Here is an 11,970-nt window from a genome sequence, read left to right on the forward strand (position 1 = left end):
CTGGGGAATTGAACCTAGGTCCTTTAGCTTCGCAGGCTAACACCTTAAACACTAAGCCATCTCTGCAGCCTGAAAAAATGGTATTTTTTAAAGTATATTGTTTTAAGCTCACAAAGACCTTGGTCATAATTTATCATCTATTTGGAATCTAATGAGGGCTTATGTGTGAGTGGCATCATGGTGAAATCATGTATGATATGAAGAGACCACATGACAAGGCAAGTCAGAGAAAAGGAAGACGAGCCTTCCTCTTTTGTAAGATTTCTTTAAAACAAGTAAGTCTTCGTCTTATAAGAACTACATTAGCTCCTGAAGGCCTCAGCGCCATTGATTCAATCATTTTGAATTAGGATACACTTCATAAAAGTTATGGACCAACTTTCTGCATTCCCATATGAAAGTCCATCCTTCAGATACATTAGCCCTTAGGAGAGAGACTCAAATCATAGCAAAGCATATCAGGCTTAATGGGATGTAAATAAATTATGTAAAAGAAGACAAGTTTTCTAGTACATTTTATGTTGTAATAGTGGCTAGAATGCTGTGTACATAGATTTGTCTGATTTTTTGGCTACTGTTGCAGTTGCCTTCCGGTTGCTGGCATAAAACACCTGACGAAAATCAGCTTGTGAGAGGAAATTGTTCCCTTTGACTTAGACTCCAGGGGTAGCTCCACGGAGGCAGGGAAAACCTTGGCATGAACAAAACCTTCTGGAAAACATCAGGTGGACAACAGCAACAGGAGAGTCAAACACTGGCAAGGGAAAGCTGGTCCACCCCCAACAACACACCACCTCCAGCAAGTCAACAATTCCCAAGTTACCATCAGCAAGGAACCCAGCATTCAAAACACATGGATTTTTGGAGGATGCCTAACTGAAGCCACCACAGTTGTCCTAGGGACTGGAAAATGCATACTTATTTTGGCCAATTTAGAATAAATTTGTATTAATTTGTACACATAGAGCTTCATAACAAGAGGGGTTACATATTCACAAATTTTCCTGTTTTCTCAAATGGTTTGCTTGAACTGGGTGACTTAAAATTAATTTGACATATTTTAGCCCATTCAGTATATTTATTCAAATAAGTGTGTAAAACTTAACATTTTGTCTTGGTAAATTTGCAAATATTTTTTAATAAGCGATAAACATCATTACCTTGGTAGATCATACTGGTCTTGTTGCTTTTCCTTGACTTTTATGTGGTTTTCCCATCACTCTTTCTTCTCCCACAGTTTGGCTACACAGTGCATTCTTGTTTCCTAACCCATAGCAGCAACACATTTAACATTCTTAACACCATTCATTCACAGGGCCAAGGTTCTGGTCCACAAACCAATCTCTACAGGAAGTTCAGTGTTTGCAAAAGAATTTGTAATAAAGCAGACAGCTAGGATGGCCAGCTCCAAAAAGATGACAGTGGAGAACAGCAGCTTGTTGGTTGTCACTTTTCTGGACATTGAGTGGAGACTCTTTTGACTTTTGCTCAAGTCTTCACTTGTATTTTCCAGTCTGCTTTGGTACATTCCCACTGATCTCTCTGCTCTCCAAACTCTTCTATGATTTCTGAGCCAATCTTGTCAGTTTCTGTGGCAATTCAGTGAGAACACTCAATGGTTTGGGTGGCTCAGTTCAGGCTTTCAGTGCCTTGTAGAAGCAATGTCCTTGTGACTGTAACCAATTCATGTGCTCATTCTCTAAGGCATATGTGCCATACTTTATGTCTTCTTGGCCCCCAGGTGTGCCTGTCAAAAGTGTGCCTCTCATTTTTTGATGGAGTTTGGCAAGGTCCTTCTGCTAGTTTCTAAGCTTAGACATCATGGGGTTATGGAAAGGCGTGGGTGCATATCACAGTTCTTCCTCCATCTTTGCCAACAACCCTGCTGCTCCCAGCAGCCATTTGGGGGCCCCTCGTAGGTCTTCATGGAGGCTGTGGAAGATCTCGTTCAGTTTCTCAAAGTGCTCAGAGGAGGCGGCTTAAAAATATTTTATTTAATTATTTATTAGAGAGAGGGAGCAGATATATATATATAGAGAGAGAGAGAGAGAATGGGAATGCCAAAACCTCTTAACCACTACACACTAACTCCAGACACATACAACACCTTGTGTATCTGGCTTACATGGGTACTGGGGAATCAAAACTGGGTCCATAGGCTTCACAGGCAAGCCTCTTAACTATTCAGCCATCTCTCCAGCCTGCAAATTATTTTTTGAGTTAAATAACAATATTGTTTTATTTATTATTTTTTAAATTACAAACTTTGTTATATGGACAAATCATGTGTTGGTCCCATTCCCCTCATATTATCTTATAATATCCCCACCTCCCTACTCCCATTGCACTGAGACTACACTTCAGTTACTGGTATTCTACATGGAGTTATGGGTTATGAATGAAGGATTCACAGTGGGCAGGGAAATGTCTCTTGACACTCGTTTCCACTCTGGCTCTTAAAATCATTCCTTCTTTCCACAAAGTTCCCGGTGTCTTGGCTGGTGTGTTATAAGTCTGCTTTAGTGTTAGCTATTTAGCAGCTTATGTGTTTCTGCTTTGATAGTGTTTTGACTTTCTTCTGTGTCTGTTGTCATCTCCCTTGCGCAGGTTGTCAGGTTCACTGTGAAAGCAGTAGCCATGTTTAACTCACCATTCCCTCTGTGGTATCATGTGAACACTGGCAGGTGATAGGCAGTCAGGTATCTTTTCTTGTCCTCTTGATTGATTTTTGGATCTCCCCAGTGTCCACTGCCTTCGAGAAAAAGAAAATAGATTCTCCAAATAAGAATGAGAGAAGTATGGGTTAATGGGAATATGCATAGTTAATTAAGAGAGTTTGATGAATGTAGCCACTCTTTTCTGGTCAGATTAGTTGGGAATTTTTCTCTGTAGTCTATGATCATCATCTCTGTAGGATTTTTAGCTTGGTTCCCAGTATCAGCAATGACTTCTTTCTCACTGAGTGAGCCTGTTATCTAATCAGACAGCCATTGGTCACCCACAAGGCCTGCGTACCACTGTTGCACAGGTATGTGCATCTTGTCCAGTTGGTTGATTTTATTTCTAGCAGGGTGTTCTGATTGTTCACAGTATTAGTGGCCATTTTTCCCCAGCTGCTCCTGTAACACTATCCAGCACTATGTAGACTAGCCATCAAGCAGCTGGCTTCCTTCTAAATTTCAGCATGATTTCTTGATGTCCTGAGTCAGCAGATTGTGGTGTCTTCAACAATAGGGTCTTAACTTTTAGTTTGGTTGGTAATCAAATGATTTATAGAAGCCTGCTTTGTTTTGGGGACCTCATAAATCTCTTCAACAGCTCACTGTGGAGTGTAACCCATTTCTGACACTATGAATTACAAGGCATAGTCCACAGTTTTTGTATTAGGCTTCCTCTAGTCCTTTCCAGGAGGGCACCCTTCTTCCCAGATGTTCCCCCCTCATTCCTATTTATGGTTCTATCTTAGTTTGCTATCCAGGAGAAAGATATTTATGTTAGTAATTCAGGTTATTTTGGGTAAAAGTCCCCCATCTTTCTTTCCCCTCCCCCTAAGACCCTTTCACCTATTAATCTGACCCTCAAGATGCCTGTAAAATATACCCATAACTCAGCCTGTTCCAGGCTGGGAACCACATATGTGGAACAACATGTAGTTTTTGTCTTTCTGTGTTTGCATGAGTTCGCTTAGTTTGTTTTTTCCAAGTCTATCCATTTTCCTGAAAATTTCATTGTGTTATTTTCCCCTACCATTGAGTAGAATTCTATTGTGTATATATACCATATCTCCATTAACCATTCATCTATGGATGAGCATCTGGTTTGATTCCAGTTCTTAATTGTGGATAGAGCAGTTAAAAACATGGCTGAACAAGTGCCTCTACAGTAAAGAGTAGAGTCCTTATGGTACATGCCCAGGAGTGATGTAGTTGGAACAAATGGTAGGTCTATTTTTTTGAGGAGTCTCCATAATTTCCATGGTGGTTGTCCAAGTTTGCACTGCCACCAGCAATGAATGAGTATAATTATTTGACCACATCCCTACCAGTATTTGTTGTCGTTTTATTTTTTGATGGTTGTCATTCTGACTGGGGTGAGATGGAATCTCAAAGTCATTTTAATTTGATTTCCCTAATGACTAAAAATGTACAACTACTTTTTAGGTATTTATTATCCATTTGAATTTCTTCCTTAGAGAACTCTGTTCAATTCTCTTCCCCATTTTGGGTGGGTTTATTGACTTTTTATTACTTAGTTTTTGAGTTCCTTATAAATTCTAGATATTAGATCTCTGTCAGATGATGTATAGCTGGTGTGGTGGTTTGAATAGATGGCCCCAAATATATGCAGTTCTGCATTGTTTGTAGTTTGCATCTCCAGCCACCTGGCTGGAAGCAGTGTCACTGAGTGGATCTTAGGTGTGGTGGTGGGTTTCAGATTTCAATCTAAAGATATGCAGAGTGTGCCTAGCTGGAGTTCCTGAAGTATGCTATATGTGGCTTTTGGCTTGTGCTTCTCTCTCTCTGTTTCAGCCTGTGAAGGCAGGCCAGCTTCTTCTTCCATTTATGGAACTTCCCCTGGATCTGTAAGCTTCATTAAATATCCCTTCCTCCATAACTGTGCCTGGTCTGGAAGTTCATCTCAGTGAACCTGAAGCTGTTTGGTACAGAACTTGGTTCCGGTGAGTGGACTGAGATGAACCTGACCATGTGGATGTTGATTTCTGTTTTGGAGAAATGGGCATGGACTTGGTGCTTACAAATGAAGATGCCTTCTGGAGTGGTAAGCCAAGTTTTATGGACTATTCTGATGAGAGTCTGAGAATTCTTAAGTGTAGACAATATTGAACTTCGAGGCCTGGCTTACGAGCTCTAGGGGAAGGAAAGACTGCAGAGCACTTTGTTGGAATTGGGCTACTGGCATAAGGGCTGGCTGCATCCTGCTGCACAGGCCCAGAGAGTTTGATCAAGGTGAAATTTGTAATGGACTGATGTGCTTGGCTAAAGATACTGGACTGAGAGATTTAAGATTTTAAGCTGGAAAACCTCAAGCAAGTTAAAATTACAGGCACTGAGACTGATTTTAGGTTACTGAATCTGCTGTTGTCAAACACATTAGCAATCTTAAGGAAGATGGTCCAATTGCTTTACCATGGAAAAGATGCCTGAGGAAAGACTATCATAGAAATGCAAACACTTTTGGAAAGAGTTGACTAGAGAAGGTACCTGATTTTCAAGGCTATGACTTGTTTTGTCCCTGAATTAAGAATATGGCTGTGTCCTGCACAACTGGTATTGGTTTAAGAAGCATGCAAAATGCGTATAGTGGACCTGAATTGCACACAGTTTCAGGAGCTGCTGCTGAGATGTGGCATGAGGCAGATAGGATGAGGCTGATAGGATGAGGATGAGATAGATGAGGCTGATAGGATGAGGAGCCTTTGGAAGATGGACCGTGGATTGCATGGAGACCTGAAGATGTTTTGTATATACCAGGACAATGCAAGGGCCACCATAGAGTGCACTGTTGGCCAAGGATGGAAGTGTTCCCTGGCTACTCTGCCCAGCTGGAGGAGCAGAATTAGAAAATCTGGAGACTATCAGCCCCTGGCTGTATTGAACTTGAACTGCCAAAGTTTGATGCTTGTTTGATGGTGGTTGAGTTTGCATTGTTTTAGTCTCTTCTTGTTATGCCTTATACCAGTTGAAAATATTTACTCTGTGCCTTTATATGTTAGAAATGTTTAACTTGTTTGATTTTACAGGTCTTAATATCTTAAATTGGTCAAGACTATGGGGACTTGTGAAATTGAACAGAGTACAATTTACAATGTATAATGGTTATAAATCTATTGGGGACCAGGGGCGGAATGTGTTGGTTTGAATAGATTGCCCTAAATATATTCAGTTCTTTAACATTTGTAGTTTGTATTTGCAGCCACCTGGCTGGAGGCAGTGTCACTGGGTGTATCTTAAGGCAAAGTGTGCCTAGCTGGAGTTCCTGAAGTGTGCTTGTGTGGCTTTTGGCTTGTGCTTCTCTCTCTGCTCGGTCCTATGAAAGTAGGCCAGCTTCTTCTGCTATTTATGGAACTTCCCCTGGATCTTCAATAAATATCCTTTCATACATCACAATGCCTGTTGTGGAAGTTCATCTCAGTGAACCTGAAGCTGTCTGCTACAGCTGGCAAAGATTTTCTCCTATTCTATCAGTTGTTTATTATGAGATCACAGTGGTTGTTTGTCTAATTTCCTGAGGTACTGGGGTCTTACTCAGAAAATCCTTCCCTACACCAGTATCTTGTAGTGTTCTATTTTTTTTTTTTGTCCAATTGTTTCAGTGTTTTAGACCTTATATTGAGGTTTTTGACGTATTTGGAGTTGATTTTTGGGAAGAGTTGGAGAAAAGGGTTGAGATTCCTTCTTCTATATATGGCTATTCAGTTTATCCAGAACAATTTGTTGAACATGCTGGCTTTATGCTAGTGCATTTTTGGCACCTTTGTCAAAGATCAGGTAATTGTAGTTGGAGGAATTTATACCTGAATCTTCTATTGTATTGCATTGATCTATGTATCTAGGTTTGTGTCAGTACCAAGCTGTTCTTATTACTATTGATTTAAAGTAAGTCTAAAAATAACATAAGTAAGTCTAAAAATAACACAAGAGGTGTTCCTTTTGCTGAGGATATTTTGGGTTATCTGAGGCTGGTTTTGCTTTCATGTGAATTTTGAGACTATTTTTTTCTAATTATCTGAAAAATGCTGGTGTAATTTTGATTGGAATTGCATTGAAATCTGTTTTTTACTTTTGTTGGTCAGTATTATTTTAGATATTCGAGGATTTTTGTGATTCCTAGTAAGTTTTTTGGATTGTTTTTTCTATTTCCATGAAGAAGGCCTTTGGAATTTTGATGGGGATTGCATTAAATGTGTAGATTGCTTTTGATAAGATTGCCATTTTTACAATATTGATTCTTCCAATCCAGGAACAAGGGATGTTTTTCCACTTCCTAGTGTCTTCTGCAATTTCTCACTTGAGTGTTTTAAAGTTTTCATTGTAGAGATGCTTTACTACCTTGGTTAGGTTTATTCCAAGGTACTTTATTTTTTTTGATGCAATTGTGAATGGGAGTTATTCTCTGATTTCATCCTGTATGTTTGTTGTTAGCATATATGAAGACTACTGATTTCTGTGTGTTTATTTGGTATCCTGCTACATGGCTGTAGGTGTTTATCAGCTCTAATAGTTTTCTGATAGAGTCTTTAGTGTCCTTTATATATAGAATCATGTCATCTGCAAATAATGATAATTTGATCTCTTCCTTTCCAATTTGTATCTCTTTTGTGTGTGTCACTTGCCTTACTGCTATGGCTAAGACTTCAGTACTATATAAAATAAAAGTGGGGACACTGGACACCCTTGTCTTGTTCCTGATTTTAGTGGAAAAGCTTCCAGTTTTTCCCCATTTAGTAATATGTTGGCTGTAGGCTTGTCATAAATAGCCTTTATTTTATTGAGATATGTTCCTTCTATTCCCAGTCTCTGTATGACTTTTATCATGAAGGGATGTTGGATTTTGTCAAACGCTTTCTCTGCATCTAATGAGATGATCATGTGATTTTTGTCCTTCAACCCATTTATATAATGTATTACATTTATTGATTTGTGTATATTGAATCATCCCTGCATCTCTGGGATAAAGCCTACTTGGTCAGGGTGAATGATCTTGTATTCTGTTTGCCAATATTTTGTTGAGAATTTTTGCATCTATGTTTATGAGAGAGATTGGTCTGTAATATTCTTTTTTGTTCTATCTTTGCCTGGTTTTGGTATCAGGGTGATGCTGGCCTCATAGAAGGAGTTTGGTAGAATTCCTTCTTTTTTGATTTTATGGAAAAGCTTAAGAAGGAATGGTGTTAGCTCTTCCTTAAATGTCTGGTAAAATTCAGCAGTGAATCCATCTGGGCTGGGGCTTTTTTTAGTTGAGAGATTATTGATAACTGTTCAGATCGCTATGCTTGTTATAGGTCTATTTAAGAGATTAATCTCATCTTGATTTAATTTAGGTAGGTCACATAAATCAAGGAACTCATCCATTTCTTTCAGATTTTCATACTATGTGGAATATATGCTTTTATAGTATGTCCCTATGAGTTTTGAATTTCTCTGGCATCTGTTGTGATGCTACCTTTTTCATGTCTAATTTTATTAATTTGTGTCTCTTCTCTCTTTCTTTTGGTCAGATTTGCTAAGGGTTTATCAATCTTGTTTATCCTTTCAAAGAACCAACTCTCTGTTTCATTGATTCTTTGGATTGTTTTTTTAGTTTCTATTTCATTAATTTCTGCCATATTCTTTGTTATTTCTTCTTGTCTGCTGATTTTTGGTTTGCCTTGTTGTTCTTTTTCCAAGGCTCTAAAGTGAAGCATTAGGTCATTTACTTGCAACCTTTCTAATTTCTTAATGTAGGCACTTAAAGCTATAAATTTACCTTTTAGGACTGCCTTCATTGAGTCCCAGAGATTTTGGTATTTTGTGTTCTCATTGTTGTTTGACTCTATAAATTTTTGTTGTTGTTGTTTTTTCAAGGTAGGGTCTCACTCTAGCCCCAGCTGACCTGGAATTCACTATGGAGTCTCAGGGTGGCCTTGAACACACAGTGATCCTCCTACCTCTGCCTCCCAAGCACTGGGATTAAAGGCATGCGCCACCACACCCGACTTGACTCTTTACATTTTTTGATTTCCCTCTTGATTTCTTCATTGACCCATTCATCATTTAGTAATGTGTTTAATTTCCATGATTTTGTGTATGCTCTATAGCCTTTCTTGGTATTGATTGGTTGTTTAATTCTATTGTGGTCAGATAGAATGCAAGGAATTATTTCAGTTTTCCTGAATTTGTTAAGATTTGCTTTGTGTCCTAAGATATGGTCTATTTTAGATAATGTTCCATGTTCTGCTGAAAAGAATGTATATTCTGCAGCATTTGGATGAAATGTCCTGTATTTATATCTGTTAGGTCCATTCCTTCTATGACCTCATTTAATCCAGATGCCTCTTTTTTTTAATTTTTTTCCCAGGATGACCTGTCAATTGATGAGAGTGTGGTGTTGAAATCATCCACTACCACTGTGTTTGGTGTTATCTGTGACCTCAGTTCTAATAGCGTTTGTTTGATGAATTTTGGTTCCCCCATGTTTGGTGCATATATGTGTAGGATTGTAATGTCCTCCTGTTGGAGGGTGCCTTTAATCAATTTAAAGTGGCCTTCCTTATCTTTCTTATCTAATGTTGGACTGAAGTCTACCTTGTCAGATATTAGGATAGCAACCCCTGCTTGTTTTGTAGGTCCATTTGCTTGCAACACTGTTTTCCAACCTTTCATCATAAGAAAATGTCCACCCTTTGTAGAAAGGTGGATTGCTTGGAGGCAACAAATTGAGGGATCCTGCTTTTTATCCCAGTCTGTAAACCTATGACTTTTGGTTGGGGCATTGAGGCCATTGATATTAAGAGATATTATTGAAAGGTATGTATTCATTTTTGCCATTTTTTTTTGTAGTTCTTCCAGTATTACCTTTCCCCCTTGTGTTAACTAGTATTTGAATATTGTTTGTTTTTTCCCAGTTCCTTATATGTGTGCTTTTCTTTTTTTACAGCATGGAGGATTTTTTCAAGTACTTTCTGTAGAGCTCCTTTTGTCTTTAAATACTCCTTTAGCCTGCTTTTGTCCTGTAATGTCCTTACTTCTCCATCTATTCGAATGGACAGTTTTGCAGGATAAAGTAACCTTGGTTGATAGTTGTTATCTTTCAGAACTTGGAATACATCACTCAAGCCCTTCCTTCTGGCTTTTAAAGTTTGTGTTGAGTAATCTGCTGTAATCCTGATTGGCTTGCCTTTGTAGGTAACCTGATTTTTCTCTCTAACTGCTTTCAATATTTTTTCCTTGGCTTGTGCCTTTGGTAGTTTGATTATAATATGGCGAGGAGAGTTCTTTCCAGGTTTTGTCTGGCTGAGTTTCTAAAGGATTCCTGTACCTGAATTGGCACCTCTTTCACAATTTGGGGGAAGTTTTCTTCTATGATTTTGTTGTAGATGCCAACTATGCCTTTGGAGTGGAATTCTTCTCCTGCTGTGCTCTGAATTCTTATATTTGATCTTTTCATGGTGTCCTGAATATCTTGCAATTTCCACTCATACTTTTCTATAAGTTTGTCTTTCTCTTTGTTGGACTGTATTAGATCTGCCACCCGGTCTTCTAGCTTAGATATTCTGTCCTGTCCTTTATCCATTGTACTGGTGATATTTTCTACAGAGTTTTTTATTTCATTAACTGTGTTCTTTATTACTAGTAATTCTAACTGATTTTTCTTTATTTCTATTTCCTTATTTATGTCTAGTATTGATTTACCTCTTTATTTCATTAAATTGGCATCCTTTATATTCTTGCTTCCTTTGATTTCTTCTTTGAGTTCTTTGAACATATTTATTATAATCATTCTTTTGAAATTTTTCTCAGGCATTTCCTCTTAACTTGTTCTCACTGGAGGTCATTTCTGATGCATTAATACTTTCTCGTGGATTTATATTGTCTTGATATTTGGTATTTCTTGTGTTATAATGTATATATTTCTGTATCTTGGATTATTTAATGGTTGCATTTTTCGTTAGCTGGGCAATATGAGATGTATCCGTCAATCTGATGTTATATATCTTTAGGGTACGGGGTTAAGGTACTAGGTGTGGCTCTGAAGACTTTCAGAGTATCTTCAAATGTGACTCTAGGTGTTGGGTTTGCCTGCTATGAGAGTATTCAAGTTGGCTAAGTGGAACAAAATACAGGCAGATTCTAAAATTTAACTATACTATGTATAACTGCAGTGCACAAAAGCACATTGTATTTATCCAAGAGTAGGTATTATGACAACTGGGTCCTCTGTCTGTCCTTTAGGCTGTGTGGTGCCTCACCCACTCCCTGACAACAAGGCAGTTAAGATTTCTGGTCTGTAGAGTGTTCCAAGTCAGCTTGTGACCAGATGAGACCATTCCCTAATATATAGCAGAAGATTAAACAAAGGCACTATAATTCAAGAAGCAATAAATAACAAGCCCAAACTACAGCTTATTTAAGAATGGCAAAATTGATCATCCATTCCAATATATCCATCAGGATATTTTTTATCCTGATATGGAAGGTGCAGTTAGCACTTCCGGTTCAGGCATATATAACAGATTTATGAGGCGGGTTCTGACCTGGTGTAATGCTAGTTACCTTTTGAGATTTTGGTCTCAGCTCACGCTTGTGTCCCTCTTTGGTGCTCTGTCAGTTCAAGTAGGCGTGGTTGGGTCCCTGGACTGCTTCTCTCTTCCTGAGGACTGGGCACTGGCAGTGGGGAAGAGGAGGGAGCCAATGCTTCTCTAGTTCGCCCCCTGATCTAAGCATTCTTCTACCTTGTGATCTGCTCCTTTGTTGTTCACTGTCATTCTCCCTTCACGTTTCTTGAGTTTGTGGAGAGCTCTGGTGTGAGTAGAAAATCCCCTCACCTGGCTTTTCCTGCGCTCAAGCCCAGCACCACCACCCCTGCGCTCAACCCTCCCTGCCTGAGGTGCTTCTGCCGGCCTGTGCAGGCTCTGGATGCTCAGGATCTCTTCCACTTCTCCGCTGCTGTTTCAATTTCCTATACACCTCACTTTTTAGTAAAAGAGTGTAATTTCTGAATTTATTTATTTATTTTTTTTTTTTACTTTTTCCTACCTAGGCTGCTTTGGCATGGTACCTACGCTGCCATCTTAACCAGAAGCCTGTTTGTTACTTTTGATAGGAAGGCTATTTCTTACAATATTAATTTTTCTTATCTATGAGGATGGAAGATCATTTCATCTCATGTCTTCCATTTCTTCAGAGTTTTTATGTTTTCATTGTATAGTTCTTTCACTTCCTTTATTAGAAAGATTCTGAGATTCGTTTT

At 38.7% G+C, this 11,970-nt stretch overlaps 1 pseudogene; it reads right to left on the bottom strand.

Annotated features, from left to right (window-relative positions):
- Positions 1-1,355: 1,355 nt before the first annotated feature.
- LOC101598010 lies at positions 1,356-1,970 on the bottom strand (annotated as a pseudogene).
- Between the last annotated feature and the right edge of the window lie 10,000 nt (positions 1,971-11,970).

This window comes from Jaculus jaculus, chromosome X (assembly GCF_020740685.1).
Source record: "Jaculus jaculus isolate mJacJac1 chromosome X, mJacJac1.mat.Y.cur, whole genome shotgun sequence".
Classification (NCBI taxonomy): Eukaryota; Metazoa; Chordata; class Mammalia; order Rodentia; family Dipodidae; genus Jaculus; species Jaculus jaculus.